At 46.8% G+C, this 9,806-nt stretch overlaps 1 long non-coding RNA gene across 1 annotated transcript; it reads left to right on the top strand.

Annotated features, from left to right (window-relative positions):
* The first annotated feature begins 275 nt into the window (after positions 1-275).
* LOC138268702 (uncharacterized) lies at positions 276-1,000 on the top strand. Its single transcript, XR_011200057.1, has 2 exons — positions 276-413; positions 833-1,000. It is a non-coding gene; the product is annotated as an uncharacterized lncRNA (long non-coding RNA).
* The last annotated feature ends 8,806 nt before the right edge of the window (positions 1,001-9,806 follow it).

The raw sequence follows: 9,806 nt of genomic DNA, 5'->3' as shown, positions 1-9,806 counted from the left end.
ACTATCTGTCCCGGTTACCGGGCCCTTTGGGTCTCGAACAGCCCCATTCAAGGGAGGGGCTGTGTAGCCGGACATCCATCGACGCCGGACCAAGCACGGCCGCAGGCGCCGTAAGGGAATACCCCCGGGGCACTAGGGAGAGCGCCGGACGCGTGACGTCAGACGCAGAAGGCGTCTTCTGCTGTCAAGAAACAAACGACGGGACATACACGGAGAAGGACGGAGAAACCAGCGAGACGCGGAGCAGAGAAGAAGGAACCGAGGAGACGAGGACGGAGGAAATCACACCCGACGCGAGGACCACAACGCGGGAGAGGGAGAGAGACCAGAGGGCGCCTCCCACCCCCACCGAAGTAAAGTCGGGAGACCGCAGAGCAGCCGGCCGCGTCCCCGGAGGGGCGTGGCCCCCACAGGTACGTTCGTATCGAGACTGGGGATTCCTCTCAGAGTGGTTAAGGGGAGCAAGGGGGATAGGAAGAAATACGGGAAGTATAGGGGGGAGGTCCTGTCAGGAGGGAGAAACCCTGTAATACAACGTCCCCTATTTAACCCTATTCTTCCCTAACCTCACGGGAAGCCCACTAAAGAGAGAGAGAGAGAGAGAGAGAGAGAGAGAGAGAGAGAAAGAGAACACGGAACAGGAGAAAGAAAATAGACCTCACGGTAAGGTGACGCTCACCATTGGAGTAGAAATTATCCCAACACCTCCCTCACATATACCTATCCTCACATCCCCTATTAACCCTATATAGTTCTTACTTTGTATATCCACTTACCTGTTTTCCCTTCTCCTTTTTATTTTGGGAATCTGGGCGATATCCATACCGGAAAGACCGAACCTATTCCAAGTCAGGATCGTAACCCCGTAAAACCGCGTCAAGAACCTGGAAAGAGATCACAAGGAGTTGAACGGCCCTAACAGGAAGTTATCCTGTGAAATTAGGGAAAAGATAAACATTCAACCTTAATTGAATTTAAATAAAGCACTTATCCCCTCAAACCGGCGCCTATCAAATTATTCCAATATCTCTCCCACCAGAGATAAAGAACCTATTACACCTTCCTTCATGTGAATGTTGTAAAGACAAAAAAACCTGTTCCCTATGTGCTGCATTTTAATTGCAACTCCTGCAGAGAGAGCTACGAAAAGAGATGTTGTATCGTATTGTGTTTATAACACTTGTGTAGCGCTTACTGTTGTAGGGCCCTGAAACGCTTGCCTATACGGATAGTAAGCTACAGCATTAGTGTGTGGGGTGGAAGGGTGTTCATTTTGGGATATTCACAGTATCAAGCGTCATATAACACAAAAATAAACAACAAGAGGGATACGTGACTTAACATCACTGCTTCAAACTGCCATCGCCTATATGGTACATGACTGCTTGAACAAGCAAGTCTGTGAGGAAATGTATTGTGCTCAGCATGAAAAGAAGACAAAATTCCATTATGGATGTCTTCATTGCCCTTGGTCTCTGGGGGAGAAGACCGCATGGGGACCTAGGAGATAAAGGGTTAACAGAAACTTATAGATATTGATCTGTGTACCCACCCACCCATCCATCCCTCCGCCCGCCAACCCGAGAACAATATTTATTTTGGGCGCTCTGTGTAAAATACATCATACTTGCACTGGACCTAATACTCTCACTAAAATATTTATATAGCGCTTCATGGATTGCCATGGATTTCTAAGCACTTCAAATATAACCAGTTTTAATACTCCAAGTAAAAGATATGCAGTTTATCAGCCTATGAAGTATGAAGAGGTGAGGCACTCCTTACAGACAACGTACAGCAAAGTTGAAGAGCATGCACCTAAGAAAACATTCCTACTGGCATTTCCTGCCTTTAAAATGAGTCCTGTACTTGGAATTCCCAGTGCGACAGCACACCACAGCATTGCTGACCCAACCCTGAGCAGTTAATGTGGAGATGGATTAATAGTGACTGCGCCTTACAGCACAGCATGGCAAGATTGCAAGTTTACGTTTCACTGCACCCCAGTCTGCCTGGTATCATTTCTGTCTGAGATCTCGTTCCTAGAGCAGGGGCGTAGCTATCTCTAGGGCGGAGGGACACTGTTTCCGAGGTCCAGGCGCTGGAGGGACACGCTGCTCTCCAGCCTGGTTCCAGTTATATCTCACCGAAACCCTTGTACTCCTGCAGGCAGCTAAAGCAAATGCCATGCTCGAACTTCTGTCAGCCTTTACAGGCCTCAGCTACCAGCAACCTCAAAGTTTGATTCAGATGCCAGATCTGATTTATTTTTTTGTTTATTTTACGCATTCCAATTAAAAAAAACTGAAGCTATGTTATAGTATATAATTATGCTCCAGGACTAGTGTTTTTGCTTACTAGGCCTCCTCAAAAATATGCATTACAAATGTCTCTGTTTTCGCTTCAGCACCCTGTCCGGGCTAGAAGGAGAAGTATACGTGCCATTATGATCCAAAATGCAGGGCCACTGGAATTATGCTATGGCACGGCTGCAGCGATTTTGGCATAATTAGAAATGTTCCTCTTTTCCGCATAATCCATCATCTGCCGCATAATCTGCAGATTTGAACAAATAAAATGTTTCTAGCTCAAACGGTTCAAAAATTAATAAAAATGCAGTGACACGTGTTGTTGCACAGTGGAAGGCCCTTTGCAAAGCTGGACTGGTCACCTTTCTGTTTCTTACTGTTATATTTGGGCATTAAATTGGTACTAATGAGGTGCAACCAAGGTCCAGAAAGTGCTACCAAGTTTTAAAATGACCACATAATGTAGTACTACTATACCAAAATGTGGCGCATTATACCTAAAAATTTGTCTTTTCTTGCTTCATAATTTACTCAACTCTGCTGCGTAATTTGGTCCTGTTCTGCTGCATAATTCCAGTGGCCCTGAACATAGGCCACCATATGCCATCTACCAAACATAGCAAATGAATACCTCTGTAGAACCAGTGACTCCAGTGGGAACTACACGGCCTAATATAGTGTGACAGCAGGTTACTTGGCGTTGTGTGAACAATTATTCTGCCAGTCAGCAGAGTACTGTTTGTTAATAATGAATAGGTAAACCAACACATTTGACTTTTTAACATTTTTTTTTTTACAGTTAATGAAAATATTTTGGAATACCTAATGTTTCAAAAACGGATAAAAAATCAGTTTCCTTTAAAACGGCAATAATTTATTAAATTGCACTTTCATAGTGAATTACTACTGATGTACTTTTTTATTATTCTATACTGTTCTATAGTATTATCAGCATCAGTGATATTATGAGTATTACTATTGTTATTATTGTTTATGCTTTTGCTGTTTTATTGTAGATTGTGCTAACAATAATAGTGCTATGTGATGCTCTCTCTTGCCTGTGTGCTTCTCCCTGTCCTCCTTCATGATGGGCTTGTTCTGCTGTGCTTTTTCCCGTGTTGCTTTCTTCCCTGTGTTCTTCTCCCTCAGCTTCATGTTCTTTCTCTCTCGTCCATTTTCTTTTCCTGGCCCCATCAATGCCCACCCATGCCCTTGATGTTGTTCCTCCCCACGCCCAGTGTTGCTTCCTCCCTCTGTCCACAGGTTGCTTCCGCCCACATTGTTGATTCAGCTACCCATATTACTTCCACCCTGCTTAGAAATAATTTTCCACATTTCTTTTTATTTTAAAAAAGAAAGAAAATTAAGTACTTGTGTCATTTTGCAGAAGCACTTGTGTGGTGCCTATGCCTAGAAAATGACAAGAGCGGCTGTGTCACTTACTTTTTTTTAATTCTACCTAAGCAATACTGCACAGTACTGGGGATGCTGAACAGCATCCCTAAAAATAATTGCACAGCTAAAACCTCCGAAAAGCGAGACTAGATTCTGCAACACACTAATCCACTAGACATCTCCAACATACGCCACTCCACTCTAACACTCCATGCTACTCCACAATATTCAAAGCAAATCAAATTTACAACACTCTAGTCCACTATTTACCATTCCAGTCTCCTACTCTGTCACTCTATACCCCTCCCCTCTCACAATCTACTTCACGCTACACCACTCTACTCTACAACATTCTATTCCAATATAAACAACACTGTTTATGCCACTCAAACTTACACCACTCCACAACACCCAAAAGCACTAAACAAAACACGAGAATACACTCTAACACTCTCAACTCCACTCAACTCAAAGCCCTTTCACTATACAACGCTTTACTCTATACATTACACTCCACAAAACTAGACACAACTTCATAACACACCATATCACTCAACTCTACACCACTTTGCATCATGCCACTCTATAACATTACACTCTACTCAACTGTACAATACTTCACTGCACGCCCCTTTACACCAATAGCTTAAAGCCATACTGAAAAACAGCCACACTAATGTACAACATGGCTAAAACATATCGGCAAAGCCATAGGCGAGGCCTATTGGCCATGCCAATGCTTGGTTTTTTTGGAGACTGCTCATGTTGCACAGAGAACTCTTGACAAGCTACGGGCACGGACCCGAGCTGAAATTGTAACAGAGTTACTCAGCTCTGTGTGTCTCTCGTTTAGCAAACCTCATTCTCTCCCCATCCTATGTGCGCTCCCTCGTTGCCAGCACCATCTCAACCTTCTGCATCCAATACTTCTCTCCTGTTCCCAACTCGCCACAGTGGGGTGGGGTCAGTAAGGCCTGGTGATCTACACGATGCTGTGACGAGCTGGGAAAGGTGGACCCTCGCTCATCGACAAACACTCTTGGGAAGACAGGCCTCAGCCTGAAGTGCCCAAGATTCAGTCAGTCAGTGATGGAAGGAGTTAATCAACATTTCTCTCTGGGGATAGCCAGGACAGGTACCAATAGACTGGGAAGGAGGGCAGCAGGCCCGCCTCATGCACTGATGGTGCAGTGAACATGCTGGAAATTTGCCACAGGATTGGAGGGGCATCAAGGATTCAAATGTAGTAGACCTCCTCATTAGATCATGCTGTCCATCAGGAATCAGAAAAGTCTGGCCTCATGGGCCAGTTCTTTGGCCAACGCTGTAGGTTGAGCACAGCAACATACAAGCGCTGCTTCTCTAACGTGTTATCTATCTATGGGATCTAACCAAGCCCATCAATTTCACTAGTTCCTGGGCCTGCCTTTCAAAAATCACTTGAGGTCATTGGTAAATGCTTTACTGTTTGTCCTGCCTTGGGGCGGTTTTGTTACCGCCTTGTGGACCGACCCTGTTACATGGATTATTGCAGACTGCTGATATGTTTCACTGTGAACAAACTACTTTCTTCTTCTGTGTATCTCCTTTGCGCTCATGGCAGCCATGGCGCTTTGAATCGCCTTGTACTGCCTTCCCCCACCACCTCCCGTCCGTTCCTCAGTGTCCTGCTCATGTCGGCCCTTCCCCACCACCTCTCCCACATCCTTGCTTGTTTTAATGCTCTTCGACTGCTACTCATAAGTACATGGAAACCTTGAAAATGTCACACATAAGCCATCTGAAAACTCAGTAGCTAAGCAAAGTGGCCTAACAAACGAGTTACTTACCTTCGGTAACGCCTTTTCCGGTGGATACACTAGCTACCTGTGGATTCCTCACTCATTGAATTTTCCCCTGCGCTAGCTTCTGGCGGAAATTTTCTTCCTAGCTTCTGCACGTCGACGAGGACTTAACAAACGCCCACGCGACGCCGTCTGACGTCATACAGGCAATAAGAGGTCCTCGCCGGTGTTCTGACGTCAGTACCAACATTTTTTACGTGCCTCTGAGACGAACAGGCAAATACCAGCAAAATATATATACAACTGAAACAAATGCTTCAATTAAATCTTATACCACAACATTTAATTAAATCAAATAGAGAAAACATCAGCAAAAATATGTAAATACGCAAAAATATATAAATATAAACTATATATAGCTACATCATCACAATTTTTTTTTTTTTTTTTAATACATGTACTTATATACATAAATATATACACATATACATATGAAAATAACATATTACCAACAGGAGCTCACCCAAGGATAACTTGGTAAGACCAGACAGGCAACGGAGAGGCGGGTGGGCCCGTGAGGAATCCACAGGTAGCTGGTGTATCCACCAGAAAAGGCGTTACCGAAGGCAAGTAACTCGTTCTTCTGATGGATACAACTACCTGTGGATTCCTCACTCACTGAATAGAGTCCCAAAGCAGTACCGCACTCGGTGGAGGGTGCCTGAATGGTCAAACCAAGAAATCCTGCAGCACCGACCGTGCAAAATGGCCATCCCTCCTAACCTCCGAATCCAAGCAATAATGCTTTGCAAAAGTGTGGAGGAATGACCAAGTTGCGGCCTTGCAGATGTCAACCACAGTAACACCCCTAGCCAAGGCCGAAGAGGCCGACTTAGCTCTGGTGGAATGAGCTTTTATTCCATCAGGGGGTTCTTTCTTTGCCAGACAATAACACAGCTTAATGCAAAGAATGACCCACCTGGAGAGTGTTCTCTTGTGGACTGCCCTTCCTCTCCTCTTTCCCACGTACCCGATGAAGAGTTGATCCTCCAATCTAAACTCCTTCGCTCTGTCTACGAAGACACGCAGTGCTCTTCTTGGGTCCAAACAATGCAGTCTTTCTTCCTCTTTCGAAGGATGAGGTGGAGGATAAAAAGAGGAGAGAGTAATAGACTGACCTATTTGGAAGGGTGAAACAACCTTCGGCAAGAAAGCAGCCTTGGTCCTCAACACCACCTTATCCCCATAGAAGGATGTATACGGGGGCTTAACAGAAAGAGCCTGCAGCTCACTCACTCTTCTAGCTGAATTAATCGCAACAAGGAAAACAGTCTTTAAAACCAATAACCTTATGGGGCAAGAATGCATCAGCTCAAACGGTAAGCCCATAAGAAACATTAAGACTAGGTTCAAATCCCACTGAGGCATAATGAAAGGAGTGGGAGGATATCTATTAGTGAGGCCTTTTAAAAACCTCAATACTAAAGGAGATTTAAATAAAGAAGGCTGGTCAGGCAGACACAGAAAGGCTACAGAGCAGACAAATAGCCCTTAACTGTAGCAACTGCACAACCCCTCTGTGCCAGGGACAACGTAAAAGACAAGATATCCGATAAGTGGGCACGTAAGGGATCAATTTGCTTCTCTCCACACCAATTCACAAATTTAGCCCACCTGCTAGCCTAGATAGATTTAGTGGAGTGTCACCTGGCCGATAAAATAACATCCACTACCTTAGGTGGGAGAGAAAAGGAACTCAGGTTGCCTCGTTCAATCTCCAGGCATGAAGGTGCAGGCTCTGGAGATGGGGGTGTAAAACCTGTCCCTGCGATTGCGAGAGGAGGTCTGCCCTGTGAGGGAGACGGAGCGGGGGCACAGAGAGAGTTGGAGAAGATCTGAATACCATACCCTCCTTGGCCAATCCGGCGCTATTAATATGACTTGGGCTCGGTCTTGGCGAATTTTCCTCAGAACCCGAGGAATCAAAGGTATGGGGGGGAAACGCGTAGAGCAACTGGTCGCACCAGGACATCTGAAACGCGTCCCCCAACGTTCCTTGCACCGGATACTGGAGGCTGCAGAACAACGGACAGTGCGCGTTCTCCCGAGTGGCAAAAAGATCTACCTGAGGGATTCCCCACATCTGGAAGATTTGCTGGACTAGATCTGGATGAAGACGCCACTCGTGATCGGACGAGAAGTGCCGACTGAGACTGTCCACACGCACGTTCAAGACTCCGGCCAGATGGTTCTCTACCAAGCAAACCCGATGGTCCCTTGCCCAGTACCAGAGTCGCAGAGCTTCTCTGCAGAGAAGGTACGACCCTACTCCTCCCTGATTGTTTATATACTACATCGCGGTAGTGTTGTCCGTCAGGACCTGAACCGACTGACCGCAAAGGGAAGGGAGGAAGGCCTTGAGAGCCAGACGTATCGCCCGCAATTCCAACAGATTTATGTGAAACATCTGTTCAACTGGAGACCAATGACCTTTGACCTCCAGGTCCCCCAGATGAGCTCCCCACCCTAGAGTGGAAGCATCCGTTATCACCGTGGTCACTGGAGGAGGCAGCGAGAACGACCTTCATTGGGAAAGATTGCCGTCCGCAACCCAGCATCTTAGATCCACTGCAGCGTCACTGGAAATCTTTACCGATCCCTCGAGATCCCCTTTGTGTTGAGTCCACTGCTTTCGGAGGCACCACTCAAGAGCCCTCATGTGCCAGCGAGCATGAGTGACCAACAGAATGCAAGAAGCGAACAGACCGAGCAGACGAAGGACCTTGAGGACTGGAATGACCGCTCCACTTTGAAACATTGGAACCAACGCCTGAATGTCCTGAATCCGCTATGGCGGAGGAAGGCTCAATTCAATGTTGTGTCCAGTACTGCCCCTATGAACAGGAGGCGCTGAGAGGGCTCTAGGTGAGATTTGGGCACGTTCACCGAAAAGCCCAGATCGAACAACAACTGGGCTGTCGCCTGCAGGTGACGCAGCAAGAGCTCCGGAGACTTGGCTTTGATCAACCAATCGTCCAGGTAAGGAAATACCGCTATCCCCTTCCTTCCGAGCTCTGCTGCAACCACCGCCATCACCTTCGTGAAGACTCGAGGTGCTGAAGTAAGACCAAACGGAAGGACCGCAAACTGATAGTGCTGCGATCCCACCATAAACCGGAGATACTTCCTGTGCGACTTGAGTATCGGAATATGAAAGTAAGCATCCTGCAAGTTGACAGACACCATCCAATCTCCTTCGTTCAATGCCAAAAGTACCTGAGATAGGGTCAGCATTTTGAACTTTTCCTGTTTGAGAAACCAATTCAAAATCCTCAGGTCCAGGATTGGTCTCAATCGGCCATCCTTCTTGGGGATCAGGAAGTATCTTGAATAACAACCCTGACCCCTCTCCTGCTCCGGAACCAACTCTACTGCATCTTTTGAAAGGAGGACTAGAACTTCCTGTTCTAATAACAGGAGATGTTCTTCTGAACAGAAGGATGGACGGGGCGGGATGGGGGGTGGAAACTCCCGAAAGGGAAGGGCATGGCCTTTCCCCACAATGCTGGTGACCCAGGAGTCCGATGTTATTGCCTCCCACATGTGGAGAAAGTTCATTAACCTCCCCCCTACAGGAGTGGCATGCAAAGGAATTGATGGATGACTAAGGCTGCTTCCCATGCTGCACCCCTCAAGAGGAAGAGGCAGAGTGCTGCTGGGCGGCTCCTCTGGTTCGGACCCTACCCAACCCCCTGTATGACCTATAGGGGAGGGCAGTGGCGGCCTGCTGCTGAAATCTGCCCCGAAAGGAGGAGGAGGAGCCACAACCAAACCCCCTAAATCTTCTGAACAGCCTAGAAGAAGCAGAAGAGGAGGCTTGCAAGCCTAACGATTTTGCTGTGGCTCTACTCTCCTTAAATCTTTCAAGGGCTGAGTCTGCCTTTGATCCAAAAAGCTTATCCCCTTCAAAGGGAAGATCCAGCAGGGCTGACTGAACATCGGATGAAAACCCAGAAGAAAGAAGCCAGGCCTGTCTCCTTGTAGCAACAGTAGTGCCCATAGCTCTGGCCACAGAATCAGTTGTGTCCAGCCCTGACTGGATTACTTGGGTCGCCGCAGCCTGAGCATCAGAAACAAGGTTCAACACCTCCTGAGGCACTTCCGAATGTGACGACTTGATCTCCTCCATAAGGGCGTAGATGTACCTGCCCAAAATGCATGTGGCATTGGTGGACTTGAGAGCCATACTGCAAGATGAAAATGCTTTCTTGGAAGACTGGTCCATCTTTTTAGAGTCCCTGTCCGAAGGCACACCCGG

The sequence above is a fragment of the Pleurodeles waltl genome, chromosome 12 (assembly GCF_031143425.1).
Source record: "Pleurodeles waltl isolate 20211129_DDA chromosome 12, aPleWal1.hap1.20221129, whole genome shotgun sequence".
Taxonomy (NCBI): Eukaryota; Metazoa; Chordata; class Amphibia; order Caudata; family Salamandridae; genus Pleurodeles; species Pleurodeles waltl.
This window is presented reverse-complemented; position numbering and strand designations above follow the sequence as displayed.